The sequence below is a fragment of the Schistocerca nitens genome, chromosome 1, assembly GCF_023898315.1.
Source record: "Schistocerca nitens isolate TAMUIC-IGC-003100 chromosome 1, iqSchNite1.1, whole genome shotgun sequence".
NCBI lineage: Eukaryota > Metazoa > Arthropoda > Insecta > Orthoptera > Acrididae > Schistocerca > Schistocerca nitens.
Window position 1 is genome coordinate 285,816,969 of NC_064614.1, and position 26,133 is coordinate 285,843,101.

The window sequence follows — 26,133 nt, forward strand, 5'->3', positions numbered from 1 at the left end:
CGCGTCCACTGCGGGCGGCGCCGGCGGGAGAACAGGCGGCGGCGGCGGCGGCGCGTCGCCATGAGGCAAAATGGAAGGCAGCGTCGGTAACACCTGGGGATGAGGCGAGCCAGTAGATGGGTCCCCAGGGCGCTGACCGGACGGCACCGTCGCTGAAAGCAGACGGGGAGCGGCAGAACCCAGGCGACGACAGAGGCGCAGCTGATTGAGATGCCGACGCACCTCACCAGAGGCCCCCAAAACCAAATACATCGTGTGGCCGAGGCAGCGAAGAATGCGCCCTGCGAGCCAACGCCGTGAACCGCGATAACTGCGATAGAAAACAACGTCGCCAGGAGCAAAAGCAGTAGTCTGCCGCTGCACTGGAACCTGATGCGGCGGATGCAGCAAAGACATCAAGGTTCGATGAGGACGACCATGGAGCAACTCAGCCGGCGACCGACCATCGCGGGGCTGAGAGCGATACGAAGACAAAAAGAGCAACAATGCATCCTCCCGAGAATGCGACTCTTTCAACTTCAACATCTGTGACTTGAAAGTCCGGACCAACCGTTCAGCGGCACCGTTTGACTGAGGCGAAAACGGCGCGGATGTCAGATGTTGAATACCATTGGCCTTGCAGAATGACTGAAATTCTGCGGACATGAATTGTGGGCCATTGTCGGAAACAATAGTCTGGGGAAGACCTTCAATGCAAAAAATAGCGGACAACGTTTGGATGGTGGCAGATGACGTCGTGGAAGACATCCGGACAACAAAAGGAAAATTACTGAAGGAATCGACAACAACCAACCATCGAGCATTCCAGAATGGACCAGCAAAATCGATGTGCAAGCGTTGCCAAGGGGAAGTGGCTGTCGGCCATGCAAAGAATTTCCGCGGCGGGGCGGATTGGTGTTCGGCACATGCCACGCAAGAAGAGCACATATTCGCAATCGCAGCATCGATTCCGAACCAAGTACAGTGCTGACGAGCAAGTTGTTTCGTACGCGCTATACCCCAATGTCCTTGGTGAAGAAGCCGTAAGACAGAGGAATGTAACGAACGTGGGACCACGACTCTGGATTGATCATTATCCGAACGCAACAACAAAACACCACGTCGTACAAAAAGTCTCTCCCTGTGAGCAAAAAATCGGCGAACCAGCGGATCCTCGATCCGTGACTTTGACAAGGGCCATTGCGTAGCAACAAAACGCAAAACAGTAGCAAGGACAGGGACAGCAGCTGTGGCTGTAGCTACACGACGAAAATCAATCGGAAACGATTCGACCACGTCATCGGTTTCCGAATCAAGGAACATGCAAGCAAGTTCGGAAGAATCGAATGCTTTATCCTCAGCAACAGGCAAACGGGACAACGCATCAGCGTTACCGTGCTTAGCAGTGGACCGATACAAGATATCGTAGCGGTACTGCGAGAGGAAAAGAGACCAGCGAATGAATTTCTGCGCTGTACGTGAAGTTACAGGCTTGTTCGGATGAAAAAGCGATGGCAAAGGTTTGTGGTCCGTGATGATGGTAAAGTGACGACCATACAAGAAATCATGGAACTTAGTAACACCAAACACGAGAGCTAAAGCTTCTTTCTCCATCTGGGAATAATTGTGTTGCGCAGACGAGAGTAATTTTGAAGCAAAGGCAATAGGACGATCATGCGATCCATCTTTGTGCGCAAGCACAGCACCGATCCCAAAATCCGATGCATCGACCATCAACAGAAGTGGTTTCTGGGGATCGAATGGCGTAAGGCAAGTATTTGAAAGCAACGCCGATTTCAACCGGCGAAAGGCGCGTTCGCATTCCGTCGTCCAGACGAACGGAACACCTTTACGGCGTAAGCGATGAAGCGGAGCTGAAATGGAAGAAGCGCGCGGCACAAACCTGGCATAGTAGGTAATTTTTCCCAACACACTCTGAAGCTGTTTCAAGGTCTGTGGCGAAGGTAACTCCTGTATGGCACGGAGGTGCTCTGGACTCGGATGTATGCCTTGGGCATTAATGACATGTCCCAAGTATGGCAAGTCACGAGCAAAAAACACACATTTGTCCTTCCTCAAGCGAAGACCATTTTGTCGCAAGACCTGAAATAACGTTCGTAGGTTGGCTAAATGTTCGGCTTCTGTCTTTCCGGAGATCACAATATCGTCCAGATAGTTCGCAGCAGTAGGGACCGACGCACAAACAGTTTGTAAATATTGCTGAAACAATGCAGGGGCGGATGCACACCTGAATGGCAGTCTTTTGAATCGGTACAATCCAAGATGCGTGTTAACCACCAAGACGTGCTGGGATTCTGCGTCCACCGGTATTTGCAAGTACGCATCTGCTAGGTCCAATTTCGAAAAATAGTTTCCCGGGCACAGTTTGTCAAAAAGATCTTCCGGGCGTGGCAAAGGAAAAGTAGCAGTCACAAGTTGTGGATTCACAGTTGCCTTGAAGTCCACGCAAAGTCTCAATTTTCCGGAAGGTTTTGGCAAAATTACTAAGGGTGAGGCCCAGAGAGAAGCCTGCACATGTTCAATTACACCTTGAGATTCTAAACCGTGTAATGTTCTTGCAACCTCATCACGCAATGCGTGGGGAACATTGCGCGCTCTGAAAAATTTCGGTTGCGCGTTCACTTTTAGTTCCAAATGTGCTTCATAGTTCTTAGCGCAACCAAGGCCCGGTCCAAAAATGTCTGCAAATTCCTCACATAGACTAGAAACACTGGCCGAAGGCACAGTCTGGTTCACGGATAGGACCTGATTTACGATAGACAAGTTAAACAACTGAAATAAATCTAAACCAAACAAGTTCACTGCCGTAGAAGAACGAAGAACGTAAAATGACACAAGTTTTGTTTGTCCCTTGTATGTGGCAAGAAGGCTGCACTGTCCTAACACAGGTATCTGCTGTCCTGAGTAACTATTGAGCTGAACATTTGCGGCACGCAACGGAGGTTTGCCCAGTTGTTTGTACGTGTCTTGATTGAGCAATGAAACTGCAGCTCCGGTATCGAGCTGGAATGGTATCACTTTGCCTCCAAAGTCTAAGTCTACAAAAAGTTTATTGTCCTGCTGACGACAAGAGCGACTTTCACGTGCAATTTGAACTGATACAGGTACAGAAGCACTTGCGACTTTACGGGAGTTCCGGCGACGTCGACGCACACTTTGTGCGGGACGAACACAGTCACTGTGAGATAAAGTGGCACTGGACGGGGTGGAATTAACGACATGAATGTCCATGGGTGAAGGTCCACGAGCCTGATTGTCCCTGGTTCGATTCCGGCGCGAAGCAAAGGGCCTGGAATGGTTTTGATTGTCTGATCTCAGCTTTTTCTGGCAAACACTTTGAACATGTCCTTTCTTATGACAGTAAAAGCAAATAGCTTGGCGTGACGGGCAATTGTCACGCGAATGTCTAGTTGCACACCGCGGGCATGATTTGAGCACGGCATTGGCCTGCTTACACAGCACACGTGTTTGCGAGCTAGGCTGCAGCTGCTCGGACGTGCGCGAGAGCCGTTTAACGTCCCGTGCTGCGCGCCCGGCGGGCCGGTTAATGTGACACACTGCTGGCGAAGTTTCAAATGATTCCTGAGCAAAGTCAAGTGTGTCTTGCCTATCCAATATGTCTATCACTTGTTGAAGGGGGGGATTAACTAGTTTCAAAATCTGTTCCCGTATGTGGACATCAGAAACGTTCTGTGCTATTGCATCACGCACCATAGTATCTGAATACGGAAGTCCACATTCACATGCAAAATCACAATCCCGAGTAAGTCCTTGCAATGTTGTCCCTATTAGTCTGACCGGCCGTACGTTTGGTGCGAAAGAACGTATACCTTTTGGCAACTACATTAACTGTTTCTTTGAAATAGGCATCTAAAGCAGACAAAATTTCGTCGTAGGACAGAGTTGCTATGTCGCGTCGGGGAAACAATTTCACTATCACACGGTAGGTGGACACACCGACACAAGAAAGCAAAAACGGCTGCCGCTCATTACCTTGAATTCTGTAGGCGGCTAGATGGAATCCAAACTGGCGTGACCATTCTGGCCACGTTTCTTGCGTTGAATCAAAATTACGGAAGGATGGTGCAACGGCGTGGTGTGGCTGCGGTAGCGATGAAGCGGCGGCGGCCGCATCGGGGTGCAGCGCACATTGACCCTGGACGAGCTGTCCAAGGGCATCCAATAACGCCTGCGTCTGCTGATTCTGCAAGCGATAAAATTCGGACAGTACATCTGGAGATTGTGGCGAAGCCATGACACAAATAATTCAGAGCAAAGCAAGTAGAAAGAACACGATCCTGTAATCCTCGTCGCCAATCTGTTGTGGCGTAACAAGCTAATCACGCCACACTGAGGAGGAAGCCGAAAGGAACGCGTACACACACGCCGACTGGCGTCAAGTCTGGAACAGGATACGTATTGAATACTATAAAGAAAATACATATCTTTGGAATATACTTAACTTTTAATCAATCCTTGTGATACATCTCTCTTGACTATACAAATGAGACTCGTAAGATACATGCACTGTGACAATTGGCGCCTTGCTAAGTCGTAGTCATTAACTTAGCTGAAGGCTATTCTAACTGTCTCTCGGCAAATGAGAGCAAAGGCTTCGTCCGTATAGTCGCTAGCAACGTCGTCGTACAACTGGGCCGAGTTCTCGTACGTCTCTCGAGACCTGCCGTGTAGTGGCGCTCGGTCTGCGATCACACAGTGGCGACACGCGGGTCCGACATGTACTAATGGACCGCGGCCGATTTAAGCTACCACCTAGCAAGTGTGGTGTCTGGCAGTGACACCACATAATGAGTACAGAATATGGATTTAGGGTAAATAGAAGAAAGGCGAAAGTAATGAAAAGTAGCAGAAGTGAGAACAGCGGCCGGCCGAAGTGGCCGTGCGGTTAAAGGCGCTGCAGTCTGGAACCGCAAGACCGCTACGGTCGCAGGTTCGAATCCTGCCTCGGGCATGGATGTTTGTGATGTCCTTAGGTTAGTTGGGTTTAACTAGTTCTAAGTTCTAGGGGACTAATGACCTCAGCAGTTGAGTCCCAAAGTGCTCAGAGCCATTTTTTTGAGAACAGCGAGAAACTTAACATCAGAACTGGTGACCACGACGAAGTCGAAGGAATTCTGGTACCTAGGTAGAAAAATAATACATGACGAACGGGGCAAGGAGGACATAAGAAGCAGACTAGCACTGGCAAAAAAGACATTCCTAGCCAGGAGTCTCCTAGTTCAGCCGTGTCGGCTTCCTTTCCTTTCATAACTTACCCGACTCGACTGGAAGGGTTCGTAGCCGCGGTGTAGATTGCACTGTTTATCAAGGTGAAGTGATGGTTGTGTCGCTATCGGAGAAGCGATTCAGTGCCACGGATAGTAGTGAGCTGTGTTCAACGGTGCTTTGGCGGTGACGTCATCCTCTCTCGGAGCCAAGGGGGTCACGCGGCTTGGAACTGTGACTGGCGAAGCATAATGACTTTGTGCATTGGGAACTTCGTGTGTCTGCAACGGCATTTTTAGTGCAGTTGTTGGAGGAAAGGAACATGTGGAAAACACTGACGAAAAGAAGAGACTGGATAATAGGACGTATGCTGAGACACAAGGGAATAGTTCCGTGGTACTAGACGGAGCTGTAGAGGAAGACAGAGAATGGGATACACCCAGAAAATAATTGAGGACGTAGGTTGCAAGTGTTACACTGAGATGAAGAGGTTGGCAAGGAGAGGAATTAGTGACGGGCCGTATCAATCCAGTCAGAAGACTGATGAGTCATAAAAAATGTATCCAGACTGTTGTGTTTCTTCATTCATAATGTGTACAATTTTCCTAACGATAACGAACTATTTATCAGCTTCTATCTTTGGTCTAGTGTAGACTGCATCAGGGAAGTGTATCACAGCAATGACAGTAATTGTCCGGCTGACAGTGGGAGACTTGATTCCGAGCTTATAAAAATTCCAATTGGTCCACTTTCAGTTCTGTGCACAATGCTTTCCTAGAGTACATTACATTCAGCGACCCTGGAAATTCTTATAAACTACCCTTCTACGGTTGCCGAGACTCCTTAAATGACATTGATGTACTCAGTTAACCAGAAAACCATCACCAAAATTTCTTCATTCTTTAATCTGCGGTTACAGTTTTGGGACATTCTTCAAGTAAAGCGTCTCGCAAACAAGTGCAGGTTTGTTTAAATTCAGCCACTCATTTCGTTTTGCTGTTATTGCAGCTCTCCATGCTACTGTATCCTGTGCAAGACTCTTCATCTCTGCAAGAAATTGCCATGTTTGTTACTAGTTCACTGTCTTAAGCAGTCTGTAGCTACGACCCTTGACACGGCATCCGAATTCATTCGTTCAGTCGTGCAAATGTCTACAGTATGCGCTTTGTGGCTTGCCTGGGCACAAACTGGATCAATTCATTCACGCTACTTGTTGCTGACAACAGTAATGCCAACTTCATATTTCATTCTCAAGCCTGGAGAAGTACTGTTAGCTTCCGTCCCGCGTTTGTTTTTCAGCATTGTTAACTGTACATGAAAAGGGGTACACTTCAGTATCGATACGTTTATTGGAAAAGAGTTGGCCTATACGCACTTCTTGTAAGGGTTCACCTTCTGAGATGGAAGACCGGCACATTGGCTCTATGTTGAACTGTTTCACAGCTACGACTACCGCACCAAAGTATAATACTTTAGCAGCTACCGAAAGACATTCGACTTGCATTTGGGAGGACGATGGTGCAAGTCACCTTCTGGCAATCGAGATTTAGGTTTTTCGTGGTGTTCCGAAACCCCTTCCGTAAATTCAGGGAAATGTTGTATAAAACATTCTCGGACTCGATGCCGCTTCAGTTCAAGTTAAAACCACAAGATATCGACGGTTGCCTCCATCCTCTTCGTCAGGAGCAACTGACTGTCAAACCTGTTGCTTTGGTGGCCTTATATAGCTCACAGACAGCTTCTGATTGGTCGGTAATAGCGTAATGCTGTCGCAGATGATGTCAACGTCCGCGCTAGTCTGTTCTGTGAAAGCCTCATCATCTCCGCATGTCTGCCTAAACCTTCATTCCTTTAACCCACTTACTGTATTCAAGCCTTGTCTCGCTCTAAAATTTTTGCCTCTTCCCCACTCTCCCCCATCCATCCCCCCCTCCCCCCCCCCCTCCCCGCTACTTTCCACAATCAATTTGACAGTTTTGTGACGACTCAGGGTGTGCCTTATCATATGATCCCTTCTTTTGGTCAAGTTTTGCCATAAATTCCTTTTTCTCCCAATTCGATTCAGTATCCCGTCATCTGGCATTCGATCTACCCTTCTTATTTTCAGGTTGCTTCTATAGCACCACATTTCTAAAGCGGTTTTTCTGTTGTATGCTCTTGAGGTTTGGACGAATGTGTCTCTTCACATGTATTCGTGCTCTGTTCGATATCTATCAAAAATCATTAAAGTGTCAATGGCATTGAAAATTGTAAGTGACTGTTAAACAAGCAACTTCAAACTGAAATCGGAGGAAAACAGTGCACTAGTATTATCATGATTAACAAAAGATATCGATAAAAAAGTAACACGACAAATATGTGCTGACATTTCTCGAGGAACCATAGGTCAACGCCGAAGGATGGAGAGAAATGCTGGCAATGAAAAGCGGCAGTGGAACGTGTGGACTTTACTTGCGCTGTAGGCGGTAGCGTCGCGACGCTCAGGTGTAGACGGCATGACGACGGTTCACCGTTCGCGTAAATCGTGGAAATAATTCACATCCCGCGGACGGCAACACCTCGCTCTCTACTCCTCTGGGAGTCAGTACAACACTAGTCAACATGACGTCCAACATGAGGCCTCTTGTGGTGGACACTGGCTCCAGGACGTGGACGTTGCGTGTTGGCTGCGCCAGAAAACCAACAAAAGAGAGTCCGAGCGATCCTGCTGGATCCCATTTATAGACGCGAACCCAACAACAGTACTGCAAGCTGTCGTGAAATCCAGTATTTTCTGTTGCCACCTGAAGTATGTATTCCTACTATTATGAACAAGTTCCAAAGGAACTACACGGATGTATTAGCCTGTCATTAGCTGTCTGGTCCTAGTCACCAATTGCCGTCCAGTGGATGTATTCTGCCACTCATACAACGACTCTGTTACCGTAGTTAACGAATGATCTTACCCAATTTTCATCTTCTCACCTATGGAACAGATAGAAAACCGTAATTAAAATATTAGCTCTTATGAATTAATTTCGTTGGCTAAAATAAATGTTACTTACTGTCGAAACGAAACTTTAATATTGGCCGTAGTGATCCACAAATACGTTACGATATCAATACATTTGTTTGTGTGCAATGTAATTCTACTGAAACAGTACGTATATCAACCGTGAGGCCGCAATATTTGGCGTCTATGGCACTCGTGTCACCTGTAAACAATGAAGCACTTGTGCTGTGTGTCGTTACAAGAGTTGATACTTCAGAATGATTCGGACAACAATAACGTAAGATAAGAGACTCCGTAGGCCTATATCCACTATAATGGAGCAGGGAATGTGTGGTGGACGTCGCAGGGGAGTCAAAATGATGTCTCCTCGAACAAGTTCTAGAGAGAAGAGCAGGTGACATTCGTCACAGAAGTGAACACGGGAGTAAAACACTAGATGTGCATGATTGATATCTGTGTATAACAACAAGCAAATTGAACACAAACGGTACGACATGTGCTCCACGAGCTGAGGTTATATGCCAGAAGACCTTTATAGGCTCCTCCTCTAAATCGGGGTCGGAAAGGGCCCCGTATCGCGTGGACACGAAACCACTCTTTGTGGGACACAAAGCTCTTTCCTGATGACACCGTATCTGTCTCCACGCTGACAATACTGACATTCGTGTGTGGAGGCAACGAGGACAATCTTTACACCCTAACTGTATCCTAGACGGCCAACCTTTTAAAGACGGTTCACTCATGTTTTGAGATGGGATCATGTATGACCACAACCCAGCCCTTGTGGCAAAAATAGGAGAATCACTGGTTTGAAGTCCTTGACGCATTGTGGCTCCATTTGGTGAACATATTGAAGCGGGATTCATGCTAACAACAATGCACGCCCTCAGCATCACAATCTTGTGAACACCTTCCTAGTGGAACATAGAAACAGTCGGTTGTAATGGCCTCCGTATTCTCCACATCGCATCTACACTGAAAATGCATGGACCACGCTAAAGTGAGCGCTTTGCAATTTTCCTGCCCCACCAGAGACCTTACAGGGCATCATAAGGCCACTGTGAAGAAATGGGACAATATGATACGGAGTATGCGTAACGCCATATCAAAGTATCTCCAAATTACAAGAGGGTCAGTTGGTTCATAAATAATGTGTTACACAAGATTTCAGTGGGAAGAAACTATAGTGTTTGTAGTGTCACCTTTTGCAAGGTTTGGGATTGGTTTCTTTGTGTTTATCACTTGGAAAACTGTTCCTGTTCTCTATTTTCGTTTTCTTGTTACTGCAGCTGACAGAGCAATCACTTATGACTCTTATTATGTCGATTATTGACAATAAAATAACAATCAACATTCATTTTAATCATTGTAGTTATTCGCTACACAAACTATAATTTCGTAGGCTTCCTCGGCCAGTGTCAGTTTGAATAAAACCATTTTAGGTATTAGGCCACGAGGGAAACACTACCCCAGGGTACAATCTGCCGATTCACTATTGCCTACCAGTCACCTGGCAGAGTAACACAGCCAGTAGCCTACTACACAGCCACCCCTCCACAGCTGCCTTTACTTCGAATTCTCCAATGGCATCCCAGAAATTGAAGTCAGAAGCCATCTTACAACCGAAGTAAGTCAGTATATATCAGAATACCATCAACAGGATCCAGCAGTTAGTTGCGCCGAAGACGACTGCTGCAAAGTCGGCCGAACTATCCTCATTTATTTGTTTGTGTTTCATAATGACAAGGTCTAACACCCAGAATGATTTTACTCAAATTATCATAACTCAGCAGCCGGCCAGGGTAGCCGAGCGGTTCTAGCCGCTACAGTCTGGAACCGCGCGACCGCAACGGTCGCAGGTTCGAATCCTGCCTCGGGCATGGATTTGTGTGATGTCCTTAGGTTAGTTAGGTTTAAGTAGTTCTAAGTTGTAGGGGACTGATGACCTCAGAAGTTGAGTCCCATAGTGCTCAGAGCCATTTCAACCATTTTTATAACTCAGCTACATTTACTGTACCTCTACTTTGACAAATACAATTGAAACCACTTTGACTTACTTGGGTGCTGCAGTGCAGTCAGTTCTCAATAATACATCTCTACTGTGGCCTGAAGTCTTTACTTTCTTACGGCATTGCAGTTTGGTATGTAGTTAATAAGAGGTTGTAAATCGTTTCGTTTTATGTCTATACAACCTGAAATTTAATTCATAACATATGTAAAGGAAGTTCATAATTAAATAACAATGAATTAGTAAGAAAACTTGTACATGAGTTTAATGTTAGATAAGTGACATATATAGAAATCGTGGTAATGTCATTAGTTCCCACGAATATTGCACTGATAAGCCAAAACATTATGACCACTGCCCACCGCGAGATTAGATGTCGCCTGCTGACGTTTCCGACACGTGATGGGCTTTGAAAAGTATGTAAGCGCAGCAGAGACTGATGGGGATCACACTAGCGAAGATATGGACTGCAAATTGGGGTGTCCACTGAGATAAGCGACTTTGTCAAAGGTCAGATTATTATTACACAAAGCCTGTGATCGAGTATCTAGAAAATGGCGAAGCTTGTTGAATGTTCACGTGCTGCTTTCGTGATAATCTACAGAAAGAGGTAGGGCAGTGAAACCACCACTAGGCGCTAAATGGTTGGACGACTCTTCACAGAACGTGGGGTTCGGAGGCTTGTCAGCTGCATACCACCCCTACGTATTCACATGTCGACACAACGCCATTGACAGTTACGGTTTCAGTTGGCACGGGGCCATCGGGATTCGACCGTCGATCAATGAAAACATGCCGGCTCTTCGGGTGAATCACACTTTTGCTACACTAGGTCGATGGTCGTCTCCACAGACGCCGTCGTCGAGGTGAACGGCGGCTGGAAACGTGCAGCGCGTCGTAGCCGCAGGCTGGTGGGAGACAACCGCCTGCGCTTGCATGAGACCTGTGATAGTAATCGAAGGCACAATGACAGCTGCGAATCGCCTGCATTCCTCCATGATTGATGTCTTCTCCGACGGCGATGTCATTTTTTGGTAGTATAATCATCGGTGAGTCGGAGCCGAAACCATTTTACATAGGTTTGAGGAGAATTGTAGTGAACTCACATTGATGCCTCGGTGACCAAATTCGCCTGATGTAAATCCTATGTACGTCGCTATCGGATACCATCATCAGGTACCCAAGTCAGCGGACCGTTACTTATGCGAATTACATGACCTGGGCATAGACATTTAATGCCACATGCCTCCAAACATCTAGGAACAAGGTGTCGGGTCCGCGGTACGCAAAATCTGTCATATATTTTGTTCGAAAGACGGACAGACAAGCTATTAAGCAGGTGGTCATTAAGTTTTGGCTCATCAGTGTATATATATTTTTAGTGTTCTTTTGGACGACTCATTCTATTCCATGGACGAATTTCAGTTTTACAACTGGTAGCCTGTTTTCTTTTTTCTTTAAAAAACAACCTTGTTTTATGTATAGTTGCACGTGTGGAACTAAAAAATGTATTCATTTATGTTACCATTAATCATGAACACACATCCTGTAAACTGACTCGTTCCACATAACTTCGATAGTAAAAATTTTCAGTTGAAAAATAGAATATGTAGCCAACTGAGAACGTTTTCATTAGACGTGAGAAAATGTATAATCTCATTGCAGTAGAGCAGTTCCCTACTGCACTCGTAGTGACTTTCATTAATTAATAATGTTACATCTATTTCGTGATACTGGATTTCGTAGAACCAGTCCCTTTTCCGCGACGCCCTTGTTATCCACATCCATATGATGCCAACATCTGCAAACTGCAAAGCAGCATCGGTGGCAACGGTCTCGTCTCAGTAGAAAGTAGTCAGACCCGCACCGGACAACTTAAACGAATTAAATAGGGTTTCTTATGATTCCAAAATATTATTAAACTAACTAAATACTTCTTCAAAATTTGATACCCAGATCGAATACTTCTGATCACACAATCTTTTATTAAAACATACTTGCATGATGATTTTTTTTTTATTTTCTCTTGCGAAATTCAAACGAAAACTCTGCTGGATGGAATCATCGATCAACCTGGGAAGGACAAATAAATGTAGGGTTACTTTGATGGTGATCGTAGAATTAAGTAGGGATCTAGAGAACTATTAGGAAACAGTACCCGTTTGGGTGTGACTAGGTAAAGATTGGTGTGTTTGAGGAACAGTTGATCATATATATAGAAGGTTAGGCACTAGCAAGGACTATTCATAAGCTAGCAGGTAAGTGATGTAATGTGATCGAGTATGTTGGGCCTCCTAAATGCAGCCTAAGTGGACCTTCGTTTTCAGCAAGACTCTTTAAGATAGTATACTGGGAACGTACGGTTTAAGATCTGTACAACCTTCAGAAGTGTAGATGGTCGACGTAAACAATAGGAGTAAAATGACTGGTTGGACGATTTTCTTTAGTTTCCAGTACTTCCGTCAAAGCAATGGCCCACGTCTCCGGCGAAGATGAAACAAATTAGTTCTTCTTTGATTCGAAGGCAATATGTGCTATGTACTTATGTTTTCACCAAATTAGGGTGTGAGTCATAGCAACGCCTGAGTATGTGTTACAGATGTAGATACAGGGCTGTCAGAAACATTCTTAAAAGCTTGCAAGGATATTGCAGCGCAGGTTGTGCTGAGAAAGAATTGTTCGGAAAAAAATTCGATACCCTGGGGCGTTTCAGAGTTAATCAGCATTGAAGTCAGACAAACGGGATGAAGTCAGACAAACGGGGGCCGTTGTGCGCGCAGATTCAAGCGGCCTGCTAGACGCAGTTAGTGTTAGTTGTCCTTGAAGAGTAGATGACAGCGCACTAAGATTGCTCAAACTTTGGCTCAGATTCGATCCTTACTAGCGTCCCATATCCAACATTTTTAACGCTTTCTTTTTCAGTTTTAGGAACCGAACACGTTTGGCGACATCTTTGAAGGGCCTTTAAATTTGCGCGTGGATGATCCTGATTGGCTAGCTTCTCTGTTAACTAACGGAAACGGCGGAGCGTATTTAATTTTTTTTTTTAAGAATTATTTCTCAGCACAACCTGCCCTGAAACACCCTTACAAGTTTCTCAGACTGTTCCTGACCAACTTGAATGCATGTTATGTGCATCACTACAACTTCGTTCGTACATTGGGACATTTAGAATTGAAAGTAAAGCCAGGCTAATAGATTCCATAGCAGCCACATAATTCGCTACAGCCCTGGAGAGATATATCCTATCCCCAACTTCGAAAAAGCAGATACAACACTTAGTGAAACATACACTGACTGAACCTCCGTAGTAACACAGTCTAATATATACAGTCGTGACACTCACTGCTGTGAAAGTTGTCACCTTGTGACAGTTCAAGTGACACTAGCGCCACTAGTGGCCAGAAAGCTCGCCTTCCTCTGATGGCAGATGCGGCGTAAAAATAATGTTTGTTTTTAATTCGTTTTTTACGTAATTTACAAAATAGTATATATTTGCGTCACAAGTGTTAGGAGAACAGTGAGAGACATAAATGATCGTGAAATATAAGTAAACAGGGCTCGAACTACTGAATGAAGTGACATAAGCTACAACATATTGCCGGTCTAGTGGTTCTAGGCGCTCAGTCCGGAGCCACGCGACCGCTACGGTCGCAGGTTCGAATCCTGCCTCGGGCATGGATGTCTGTGATGTCATTAAGTTAGTTAGGTTTAAGTAGTTCTACGTTCTAGGGGACTAATGACCACAGATGTTAAGTCCCATAGTGCTCAGAGCCATTTGAACCATTTTGCAACATATTCTTGAAGAAATAATTAAGAAGTAGCATACAATCGCACTTTTTCCACTGAAAGTAAGAGAATACACACTGTATATCCCACATAAGAAGTATATAGATGCTCTTCCTGGTGTAAAAATGAAGTGACACATCACTTTTCATTACGTTCTGCTTTGCAGGAAGCCTGCTTCCAAAAATACAATTTCCATCTTATTCTTTGTGGTATCAGGTTATCTCAATAAAACGCATGACTGTTTCAAAACTTTATTATATTCCATTGATACATTTAACGAAAATAAAATTAAATGAATGAGTTAGTCCTAACACTTTAGCAACCCAAATGAGCCAGCTTCATCACTTTTTTATTTCTTCTCTTGCTTCTACAGACTAAATTTTCATTCCTGTATTTAATAATGTAAAAGAGCCTCACTTTCATAAACAGTCTTGTTAACAGCAGCTTCTTTTCAGCGCAGCACCCAGGTGGAAAACTGGGGATGTCCATCAACACGTTCACAAAGAAAGCACCACAATTACTTATATGAGCATATTCATCAAAAGTAGAAGTCATCTTAGTCTCACAATGAGTTAAAAATTCTTTGACATCTTCTGTACAAATAAATAGGCTTCCAAAGTTGCCTTCATAACTTTTAAAATGACAATAAACTTTGTCATTTGCATCTAAGTCTTGGCTGCCATCTACAAGTACTGCACTACATTTATAACAGTCATGAATTGTAAAGAGTATCTTTAATACATAACCAAACACGTATCTCATGCTGTTTGCCTCTCTGAGGTCTGTTTGGACTTCCACATTTAGTAGTCTGATCACTGAAAGCGTGTCACTGATGTCAAACAGTAGTGAAACAAGTAGTTTGGGCGCTGCTTTCATATCCACCATTGTCTGACCCCAGTTGATCCCCTCACAATTTGAGGTAGCTACACTGTGTGTGTTCATTAATTTGCTTACAGCACAATTATTGAATGCAGTACAAAACTGTCGAGGTGATGGGTTGCTACAAAAACCACCTTTATGCTTTATCACTGAGAAAACGTTTTGTAGTGGATCTTGATTAATTTTGCTTATTAATAAATATAACTTGGTTCCATCCAAAACATCATCAACAAACATGTTCAAAGCTCTTATGTTACCCAGAAGTCCTTTAACACACTTAATCCTAGATGAAAAATCTTTCCCATCAACATCTACAAATTTCCATGACAGTATTTATGGCTTCAGTGTCTTTAATATTTCCAAACGTCTTGAGGCACTTGCAAATGCAGTTCCTTAAGGGTACAGTCCCTTTAACACTATATGCATTAAATATGTAAAAAATACCGTTTACTTTTTGGCAAAAATCTGCAGTAGCAGTAGTAGATGATGATATGGTGCCACAAGTAACTAGTGTCTCAGTGCCTGCTGCTACTGTATGACTCAACACACGAACTGCGGTGCTTATCTTCATTTTTGAAAATGCTAGCGGCTGTACAGCTCTTTTAGTGAGCTTGGGGGCCAACTTGTACTTCCTTTCACAATCACTTGAGTACAACTGACAAATGTCCTTCCATGAAGCAGTGCCAATCCATCCTTCATCCGTTGTGTGGATAATGTTATACCTGAATACATTATTACGTATGCTTTTTATCAAGTGTGAGGTGTCATAAGAAAGTTTATCTTACTCCCTTCGTGTATTAAGCATGGATTAACTGGTGTGATACCCAGTCTATGCCTCCACTCAACAAAATTCGAGCCTTGGTCAGTCACACATGCTTTTACAACCAAACCAATCTCTGTGAGTTTTTTGACAACTTCAAAAAATATGCGCGTCAGATGGGTGGCTCCTACTGGTCCTCTAGACAAATAATATAATAATGGCTGTTTAAAATTTGAGAAGATGCCGTTAATCATTATAGCGAATGCAGTATTGGCAACCACAGATGTACATATGAAACCCATGTCTTCAAATCCAATAACACGATCCCTAGAGCTGTCATATATCAAATTTTCCATTAGTGACATCTCATCCATAGACAAATTAACATTTATATCAGTTTCTGGTAACTGCTGCACTTTCTGCTTTAAAAGATGAAATATGTTATTATTTATCCTACAATTTAATTGTATATCTTCCACATACCTTTGGAAGGTAGGTCCTGATGGAAGGCTAAAACAGTGCGATAAAAAACTACATGCCTGAGTACTATAATACAACAAATTAAGTGCAAATAATTTAGTTTCATCTTTCCATCTCGCACCACGTTTTCCATTAAATGATATACTGATTTGCTTATCAATAAATCTAGAGCATCTTTTTTCAAGTACTTGTAACCAAAATGTTTTTAAAATGAGCTTGTTCTTTTGTAATTGTGTCCTGTGACGTTGTGGTTGCAGTTTATTCTTACGATGGGCACTTTTCCTTGTCACGTAGTAGTTTTGTACGAAGTCTAATGATTTGCACGTTTTTACATTTCACACGATTTTCCAACATGCGAATAATTTCACGTAATCTAAGCATTTCATCTTCAAAAGATGTCTGTGTTATAGATTCCGTTGTTAGTGATTTTATATATGTCTCTCGTGTAGGAACACGTGTGGTAGCTGTTTCTTCTGTGTCAGAAGAGAGTTTTATTGTTTTTACAGTAAACCATTTCTTGCTCCTAAAAAATAAGAACAAATTCAGTAATTCAATACAGTCTAGAGAAAAATCGTAAATAAAGAGCGCTCTAATGTGATGTTTCTTACCTCTCAGGGTCCTTAGGAAACCTGAAGAATGACAAATGTGGTGTCTTATTCCTATTATTACTGCAATTGATTGAGCTACATACGCTGCCTTCCGAAACCCATGTTGAAAATGAATATAATCCTTACTGTTTACATTTACTGAATACCGTATTCAGCAGCGTAGCTTCTCCACGGCTTGGGGCGTTATATACCAAAAATCAGCGAGTGTGTCGCGACTGTACGTAATAAACTGTGGCAATAGCTTAAGTAGCCATACACATTCTCCTCAATGATTTCTATCCAGGCAGTCTACGCACCTGCAATTGACACTGACATTCGATCGCGGTAATGTCCCTACAGAATGTAATATTATTGTAATATTCCGTCTGTGAGTACCAACGATGATGCGCTACCGTAATTGAGACGACAACGCTCTTTGATGTGATAAAAAAGAGCATTTATGCTTTTTGTAGTTGTCTGAGATAAGGAATGCCGATTGGACATTGTGTTTTTTTGGGGTCAGATAAGTTTGCATATAGACGTAATTTGAAGTGCAGAGGAGATACAACTCGTAATGCTATTATCAAAAAATTTACTTAGTGAAAAAGAAGGTAAATATCATCTACGAACTTTTATTCGATGTTGGATCCCCGGACCTTCATAAAACGATCAGTGTGTTTAGCAATGTAAATTAAGAATAATGGGCGAATCTGCTACCACCACGGTCCGAACGACGCGAAATATTTCGCCGTCAGCTTGTGTGTTAAAGACGTTCCCCAAGAGACCAGTTTTTTTTAGTAAGAAGATATCATATTGCCACTCTTGTTCGATCTTCTCATTCTGAAAGTGTTTCCAGAAAATATTAAGGGGAACCAGAGGTGCCTATGCTGCCCATGTTAAAATCACTAAATTTGAGGAACATTTATGAATATACTACCAAATAGAAAAATTTGAATTTTTTTTTTACATATAGAGTGGTTTAGTATTGCAGTTATGGCAGAGAGATTTTGGAGTATCTTTTCAAGTTTCCTTCCAATTATTTTTTTTTATTAATGACCCAATTTTTTTTTACAAATAATTGCTTTATAATTAAACTGAAATGAAACTACTGAACATATTGCCAAATGGCTGTGTTACAATGTAAGTTTGACCACTAGGAGTGCTGTATAAAAATTTCATCTCTCTAGCTTGAGTGGATTTTGAGAAAATGTTCCTTATATTCGAAAAATTCTAATTTACGGGAAATGGCTATCAAAGTTTCTCAATACATTCCTGCACTACAGGATGGATTATCAGGGTCTTCTTCTTCATCCTCCAAAAGCTTCCTCTTCTGTCTTCTTTTCTGGGCTGTTGTTCCATCATACTTCATATGCCTTTCTCTTCTTCCTGCTCCTCTTGTCCTTTCTCTGTCAATATTTCTTAGTGCTCGTACAGTGTTCACCCCAGCTGTAAGTCCTAATGCCTTCAGAACTTCACACTTCACACTGTTCCCTTGGTTGTAGGTTGCTATTGCATCATAAATGCCAAAGTGCAGTGTTTTTATGCTTACAAACACCCTTTTAGGAATCACTTTCCAAATCAAATTGTTTACGCTCTCATTAGGATTCTGTGTCTTTCCGTGTAGACATTTATGTAACAATTCTGGCTGTGCTAAGTCATGAAAAATTGGTTTTATTGCATTTATCACAGCTGCTGGCAAACCATGTTTGTGATCATAGTCCTTTTTTGCATTATATTTGCACCAGGAATCTTTTGGGCACAGGCTGTGTTGAGGGTATTCATTGGAAGAGGTAGTATGAAGGAACAATACCCACACTGCTTTTCGCATGTCACTAACATTACTAGTATTTTGCCTTATAGCATACCCATAGTATATCCGTAGACGTTCAATCACCTTATCAGTAAGCCTGTCCCCCCCCCCCCCCCTCCTATTGTCTTTCCATCACTAAGCTTACTTGAACCCAAAGTTTGTTTGAGCCTTCGAAGCCGTGCACCCATACGCTTTTGCACATGCCCAATGCATTCCAACGTTTCAACTACAAATTCATTTCCATATGGTTTCAGTTCCTCTATAGTCTTGAAACCTTAGGAGTCACCAACCCCTAGGTAGTATTTGTACCTAACGTTGTATCTGGGAACTGAATGTTCAAAAATTTGTTTCACTCCATCCACTTCCATTGCTCCACTTGATCTACTAAAATTTGCCTCACAGGTGCCACTTTGCTCTCCTTTGATTTTATTTTTGCACCTACAATGTTTTGATAATATTGCAACATCTATCACTTTTGCACTATCACCACATGTAGCCGTTACAACCCCATTCATGGATTTATGACCCTTCTTTTGCAAGGAACCATCTAATTCCACTACCAAATCACTAGAACCACCGTTCATTTCTACAGATTCCTCCACTGCTTCCTTCATGGTTTTCAAAGCCACATCTTCAACAGAGGGTCCTGCCAGTTCATAGTAGTACCCAAATTTGCTTGGAGGCGATGGCAAGTTCATAATACCACAAAACAGTTTACCAGCAGCAGACCTTTTCCAATGGATCGAAGACCATACACAAGTCGAACATTCACAGCAAACACTCTAGATCGTCCATTTTCACCAAAGAGACCGGCATGTGAATTGTAGAAAGTCACTTGATACTTGCAACATGCACAGATTATCTTCATCTCACAAGCTAAACCAAAGTGCTTTGTTATCTCTAGTCCCACTCCTACACTTGAACACATTTTGCACAGAACACTTTCTTTCAGCACAGAAGATAATAATCCAATACTCAGTACTTCGTTAATATCATCACTGTCACTAACATATTCACGATATGTGTCACTTCCACCAGTCAGCTTCTTGCTAGAAGATGTCACAGGGCTATGGCCGGCCATGTGTTGCTTAGCAGAAGAACGCACTGTTTCAGTAATTGTAGTATCGCAACTTGGTATTAGTGTTAATTTTCTTTTCCCTACATTCTTCCTCTTCCTATATACACGGTTACTAAAACGTGGCATCGTAACCAGAACAACGCTTTACACAAGAAGTATAATACTACCAACAACAGGCGCAACACTGAACTAATTCGAAACGGTAAACAGTAAAGAGACGATGTTCCGCCCTCTTAGCGCTTCATTTGTCTCAGAAAACAATGCAGTCAACCCTTGCACACTCTCTGTATGTGGAACATAAGGCGCTGTATGCGTAACAGGCCGAGAAAATCTAAAGCAGGAAGTCACGAGAGGGTGTTAGATGCATTCAGCGGCCGCCCATTTCCTCTGCAGGCGTGGGAGAAAATGGTAATAACTCCACTTCTAGGGCGAGTATAACAATAATTCAAAGTTTACATTAAAGAGGAATTTTCCAATTAATTTTCGGTATCAAAAAAAATCGTAATTTTTTGGATTTGACCACCTCCGGCTCCCCTTAACGGTAACTCTGAGTACTTTAGCTGCTATGAGAGACGGAGTTTTCATCGCGAGTTGTAGCAGTTTTCTCCGACTTTGCCTGACGTTCTCTAAGACCCTGAGAAACGGAAACCTCCGACCGCAAACTCATCCTGTACCTAACCAGTTCTCTCCTTATAGCAAAAATGGTTAAAATGGCTCTGAGCACTATGGGACTTAACATTTGAGGTCATCAGTCCCCTAGAACTTAGAACTACTTAAACCTAACTAAGGGCATCACACACATCCATGCCCGAGGCAGGATTTGGACCTGCGCCTAGAACCACTCGGCCTCAGCGGCCGGCTCCTTAAGCAGCCACGAAGAAAACATATTTTATCTATAGTCAAAATTTTTTACAGAATTTTATATTAGGCCGGTAAAATATTTTAAAATATATGCATCTAGGCAAAAAAATCAAAGGAGAGTACCTTTACATGTCTTATCTGTCAAGCTTAAAGGTTAAGTTACTTAATTTTTCTTTACGACGTAGCAGATCATTATAGAGTGACGACCAATTGACAGGTCTGCTTGCAAAGTTAGGGAATTTTTTAGGATTCCATGTATGTATGCTATTGGTAAGAAGTGTACTATAACGTGTGTTTCTGTTGAAACGTCCCCTTATAACCATTTATACACGACTGTGCTTAAACTGACACACAGTATTTTTTAGCGCAACGCAATCTGACTTTCAAAAATCCCTACAAAAGAATGGCCCTGACTAACATTCACCTATACGTTTCACAGATCACTTACCTCACAAAAATCTTCGCTACTCAAGCTACTGCAATACAGCGAGCGCCACTACTGCCAGTTAAATAAAAGATTCAAACTACCGAAGGAACTAACTACTGATAGGCATAGTTAGCAAATGAAAGATTTTGATAGAGAACAAACAATGTATTTACCTCAATAGTACTAATATATATAGCAGTTCATGACAAATTACAAAACTCCGCCATCTCTCTCCCTACATCCACCACTGCTGGCGGCTCACCTCCAACTGCGCAACGCTACGTGCTGTTCACAGCCAGCTGCCTAACACTACAATGGCGAGTATTACAACAATGCAAAGCAGCCACAGACTGCACACAGCACACCCAGTGATTTTCATACCGAGGTGGCGTTACCAATAAAAAAAAACCTAAACAGCCTACTTACATAGACCCCATGCTCCCCACAAAAAATTTTACAAATTGTTTTGGGCACTGGGCAATACATATTTGTTAAAATTTTTCATAATCGTAATTACAATAACAGAGAAATCAAATGCACACACTTATTGATACAATGTTGGTCAAAAGCTAAAATTTTCTCACAGTCCATAAACATAGTTCTGATCATTCATCATAATAGTAATTACAGGTTTTTTTTCACAAAGTCTCATTAGTGTAAGAAATTGCACACAGAAGTAGTGGATTTTCATGCAGTCTTGAAGAAGTAGTGTTGTCCTTCCAACGGAAAGACAGTGCTGACTCTTGACATGCTGACAGGTAATGGGCCACAACAGAGCAAACCCACAGCGGAGTCAGTCGAAGTTTTGAAGAGTATTGGTGGGTAGGTCATCACAGAGCAGACCCACTGTAGTCCTGGTAGAGATTACGGTATTGGTGGGCCACCAGAGGTGCAGACCCACTGCAGTCCTTGTAGAAATAATGGTATTGGTGGGCCACCAGAGGTGCAGACCCACTGCAGTACTTGTAGAAATAATGGTATTGGTGGGCCACCAGAGGTGCAGACCCACTGCAGTCCTTGTAGAAATAATGGTATTGATGGATCATCAAAGATGTAGACCCACTGTAGTCCTTGTAGAGATAATGGTACTGGTGGGTCATCAAAGATGCAGACCCACTGTAGTCCTTGTAGAGATGGCCAGCAGCCATCTGTTGTGACTATGCAGGTGCACAATCACCATTGAAGAGTCTTGCGGATAATAGAGCAAGTCCATAACCACCACTTGTGCACTCACAAAGTTTTTGAATTGTCCTGAGAACCAGCAATGCTGTTAACCAGTCCCTTGCTGAATTATCAACACACGTGCAAACACTAACAGTCCCTACTTCTCACATATTGTCCATATACTATGACCAATAGAAACGTGTGCAGTGAAATGTAACTTACAAGTTAATAATATGATGAACTGGTGTCAATTACAATTTTATAACATAAGAATACAATTACAAAGGTACAAAATACATCATTAAAGAACATAACAATACAGAGAACATTTGTAATACAGGCTTTACAAAAGAATCGAAATAACATATACGTCAGTGTTACAGGAATTATGACATGAGTACATACATAAAAGATCAGAATAACTTTCGAAACATCAACTTCACACATGAGCATTAAAACAAAACAGAATAAATAATGTCTAAACATCTTTACAAAGAAAATAACATAGTATTTGAAAAATTCTACAACATAAATCTTATTAGCTAAACACATAAAGACAGGAAAAACACAAATATACAAGAGTACACAAACACATAGTGGGATAACACAAGGAAAGGACAGGGTTTGTTTTACTGCAGTATTTTGCAAACAAAACTTTCTTTACTTCTCGGAGATCTCCCTTCATTCGTCATTATTCCCAAAAAGTCCTATCTATACCTGCTTTCTGTATTCTATTCATATTTCTTTCAAAATAATTATTTCTGATTGTACAATACTCATTTTGGCCCAAATCTTTTTTCATATAACTTCGCAATGCATTCTTTACCTATTCTCCATAGTCAGTTTCTTATATAGTCTACCCCTCTTAAGCTAACTTAAATCTTCTGAGCTCAGATGCTAAACTAAGGGACGAGGCAATGCAGCAGCACAAAACAATTAACACCAACATCAATGACAAAAAAATGCAGATTTGCGAAGCATGCAGCATTATAGAAATTAGCAAAGCAATTGAAATATTACAACTAATATAAGGCAATGTGCAGCAAACAATAAAAATAAATCATTAGTAAAACTGGCTTAACAGAATAATACAAAGTCAAATTCAGTAACACTATGCCTGGCAAACAGCAGAAGCAAAGGTAATAAATTATATCTAAACATGACAATGTTCAAGCAGAAAAATCTTACACTAAAAATGGCCATGTCTAATACCTCTGTCACATCTTAACACTAGAGTGATGCATCACGAGAACTTACACTAGCAGATAAGTTACCAAATCGTAAAGAAATTATTTATGCAATTCCTGTGAAGGGAATGTCTATTTATGTGCCCTCGTTTTCTTGGAAAAAGGTCATAAATTTCTTATTGACTGTATCTGTAGGCATAAAATAACTATATTAGTACATATATTAAATTTTATTTTAACCAATGCTACAGTGCAGCTAGAAACTAGATATTAAAAAATGAGCAAATACGTACAAAGGACGGCATGAAACATCATTCATTAGCCATATGGCATTTCATAAGGCAGTAAAAATTCTCTCAATTCTCGTAGAAAGACACTTGTCCTAATCAGGTGTGCAGTTGTACGAATATTTCCCATCAATTCATAAGCATTTCAGTAAGTAGCACAAAATACGAGTAATCATATGTTTCCAAGTAATGAGCGTGTCGTATTTGCGATGCTTTCTACAAAGGAATGTCAATAGCGAGATTAATGGCCTCTTTTTTCTCCACCTAATGGATGTTTCTCCAGGTGGCTGGCACAGGTGGCCGCTCAAGACGCATTACATCAAGGTCACTTACCTTTCTTACCGAAATATTTATGACAACAGTTTCCGCTACAGTGGCAGTCTCGTATATAAATATTTCACAGGTCAAGAATTTGCGTTACAAATCTGTAGAAACAAAATCTTATTGATAAAACAGTGTCCAAAAAAAATTTTCGTCGACATTGTGATACATTCACGCATTTACACACATTTCATAACTCTTAAAGTACGATTCTTGGTTTCCAACATCCTTTTTCACAAGTCAGAGTCCCTAATCACTACTCATTATTCCTTACCTTTTTACACATATACATATTCGTCGACACTTCTTCAATATTTCCTCATAACAGATACGTAGCATAATCAAATAACTCATATAGCATCAGCTTATTGATCATAAACATACCTCAGCAGCATAATACACATCGTCGTCGTAAAAATAACATCATAACACCTCAGTCAAATCTCAAAAACGTCGTAGCTTTCTGCAATAATGTCAAAACCTAAAAAAAAATTCTCTGCTCATTTCAATAGTGTCATCTACCTCAAACGTACTTTAAAAATCATGATCCCACACCAAATACATCATTCAAAGCTCTCATAGCATCACAATGGTTCCGAAAAATTATGAACAGTTCACAAAGTACAGACAAAATACAATTTCATAAGTGTGAAGTTATCCAACTGTGTAATTGCGTAAGCATGAGTCTCTGATGTAGTAAAAAAAAAGTTTGTCTCTCGCAGTTAAATGATCAGATAGCTGTGTAATTTATGTGTTAGAGAAATATGGTACCGAAGTGTAAAGTTGTATAAGCAAATACCATATTAGCTAGGGCTCCTTGTGCTTGCCAAACACATGGTACACAAAGTAAGCGTGTACCCCCCTGAGGATTAATGTAATTATACCCTCAGGTGTTACAGATTATTGCAATGGAATAAAATGTATCATGGAAAACTTTCTTTGTAATTCAAAAACCTTTAAAAATATATGTTTTAAGTATAAAATTAATCACTCAAATACATGTACTGTAGCGCTAAACTGTGCGTCTTGTTGTAAGATAATCTCTGTGGAAGTGTCGTAGTTGTTGTCCTCCGAAAGCTAAGTTCTGCAGAAGTCAATGTACTTACCTCATGATAAACAAAAGTGAAATGCTTTGCGTATAGATATCTTAGTTATTACGCTTATTGCCATGATGAAGAAAGTACTGTGCTGTAACGTATAGTTGTGCCACGAAAAAGGCTGTCTCATTGTTGCTATACCACAAAAGTTACTACTAAAACATGTTTTACTTTCCAGAAGAATTCAGAAAACTGTGCAGATATAAAACAGAAACACTAAAAAAGCAACATTGTAAATTGTCACTCATTAGTAGCGTCGTGATAAAATCGTGTAGCTGTCACATAAACTAAACACTGTGTCATCTGGTATCTCACAGAAAGTACTTTAAATCCAGAATGTATTTTCAAGTAAACTAAAATGTTGCATTAAAATCTCATAAGCAGTACTGGTAAATGTTCTAAGTATGTGAGCCTTATAGTCGTTACGTAATCGTGCAACTAACAAGCAACAATGTACAAATAACAACATTGTGTCGTCTGTTCACTATAACAATGCATTCGCAATTTCTGTTGAAATAAGTTCTCTTGGTTCTTGACTGAATATTTAACTTCAAACATTGTTGCATGTTAACAGATTCTAAGTCTGACAAGCATACTAGTAATGTAAAGTGAAAAGTTTTATAGCAAAGACTAAGTTAAAAAGCAGATCATCTCTCAATAAACGGTTTTACATGTGAAATGTGGTGTAAACCTTTACTCTTCCTAGTACGCAGAGTTTCAACTTCAACGCAATTATCATGTTGTATACATCGGTAAAGAATGCTAAAATTTTTCTCAAGGCTAGCGTCTTATGTTATTTTTCTCGGAGCCAGCGGGCGCACGCGGCTGCCTGCTGTGCGAGTCATTGTCTGTCCCTTTGTTGGCGCGCGTCGTTATTGGGATTTGGAGACCTAACTTCTACAAATTCACCGTGACGAGAGGGCCCCGCCCTGTTTAAATCCCGCCAGTTCTGATGCAATTCAGGTCTGTCGTTACGATCACATCGTCTGTCGTCATGTCGGTAGTTCCTGTAGTTTCTTTCTTGTCGGTTAAGTGGTGGAGAATTTCTCCCTGAATCGTAACTGCGCGCTGGACCGTTGCGACAAAAGTTATTCTGTCTCTCGTAATAATAATTGTTTTGGTTCCCATATTGTCTGTTTCTCTGATTGTCTCTGTGATAGTCATTACCGCAGAGAGGTGA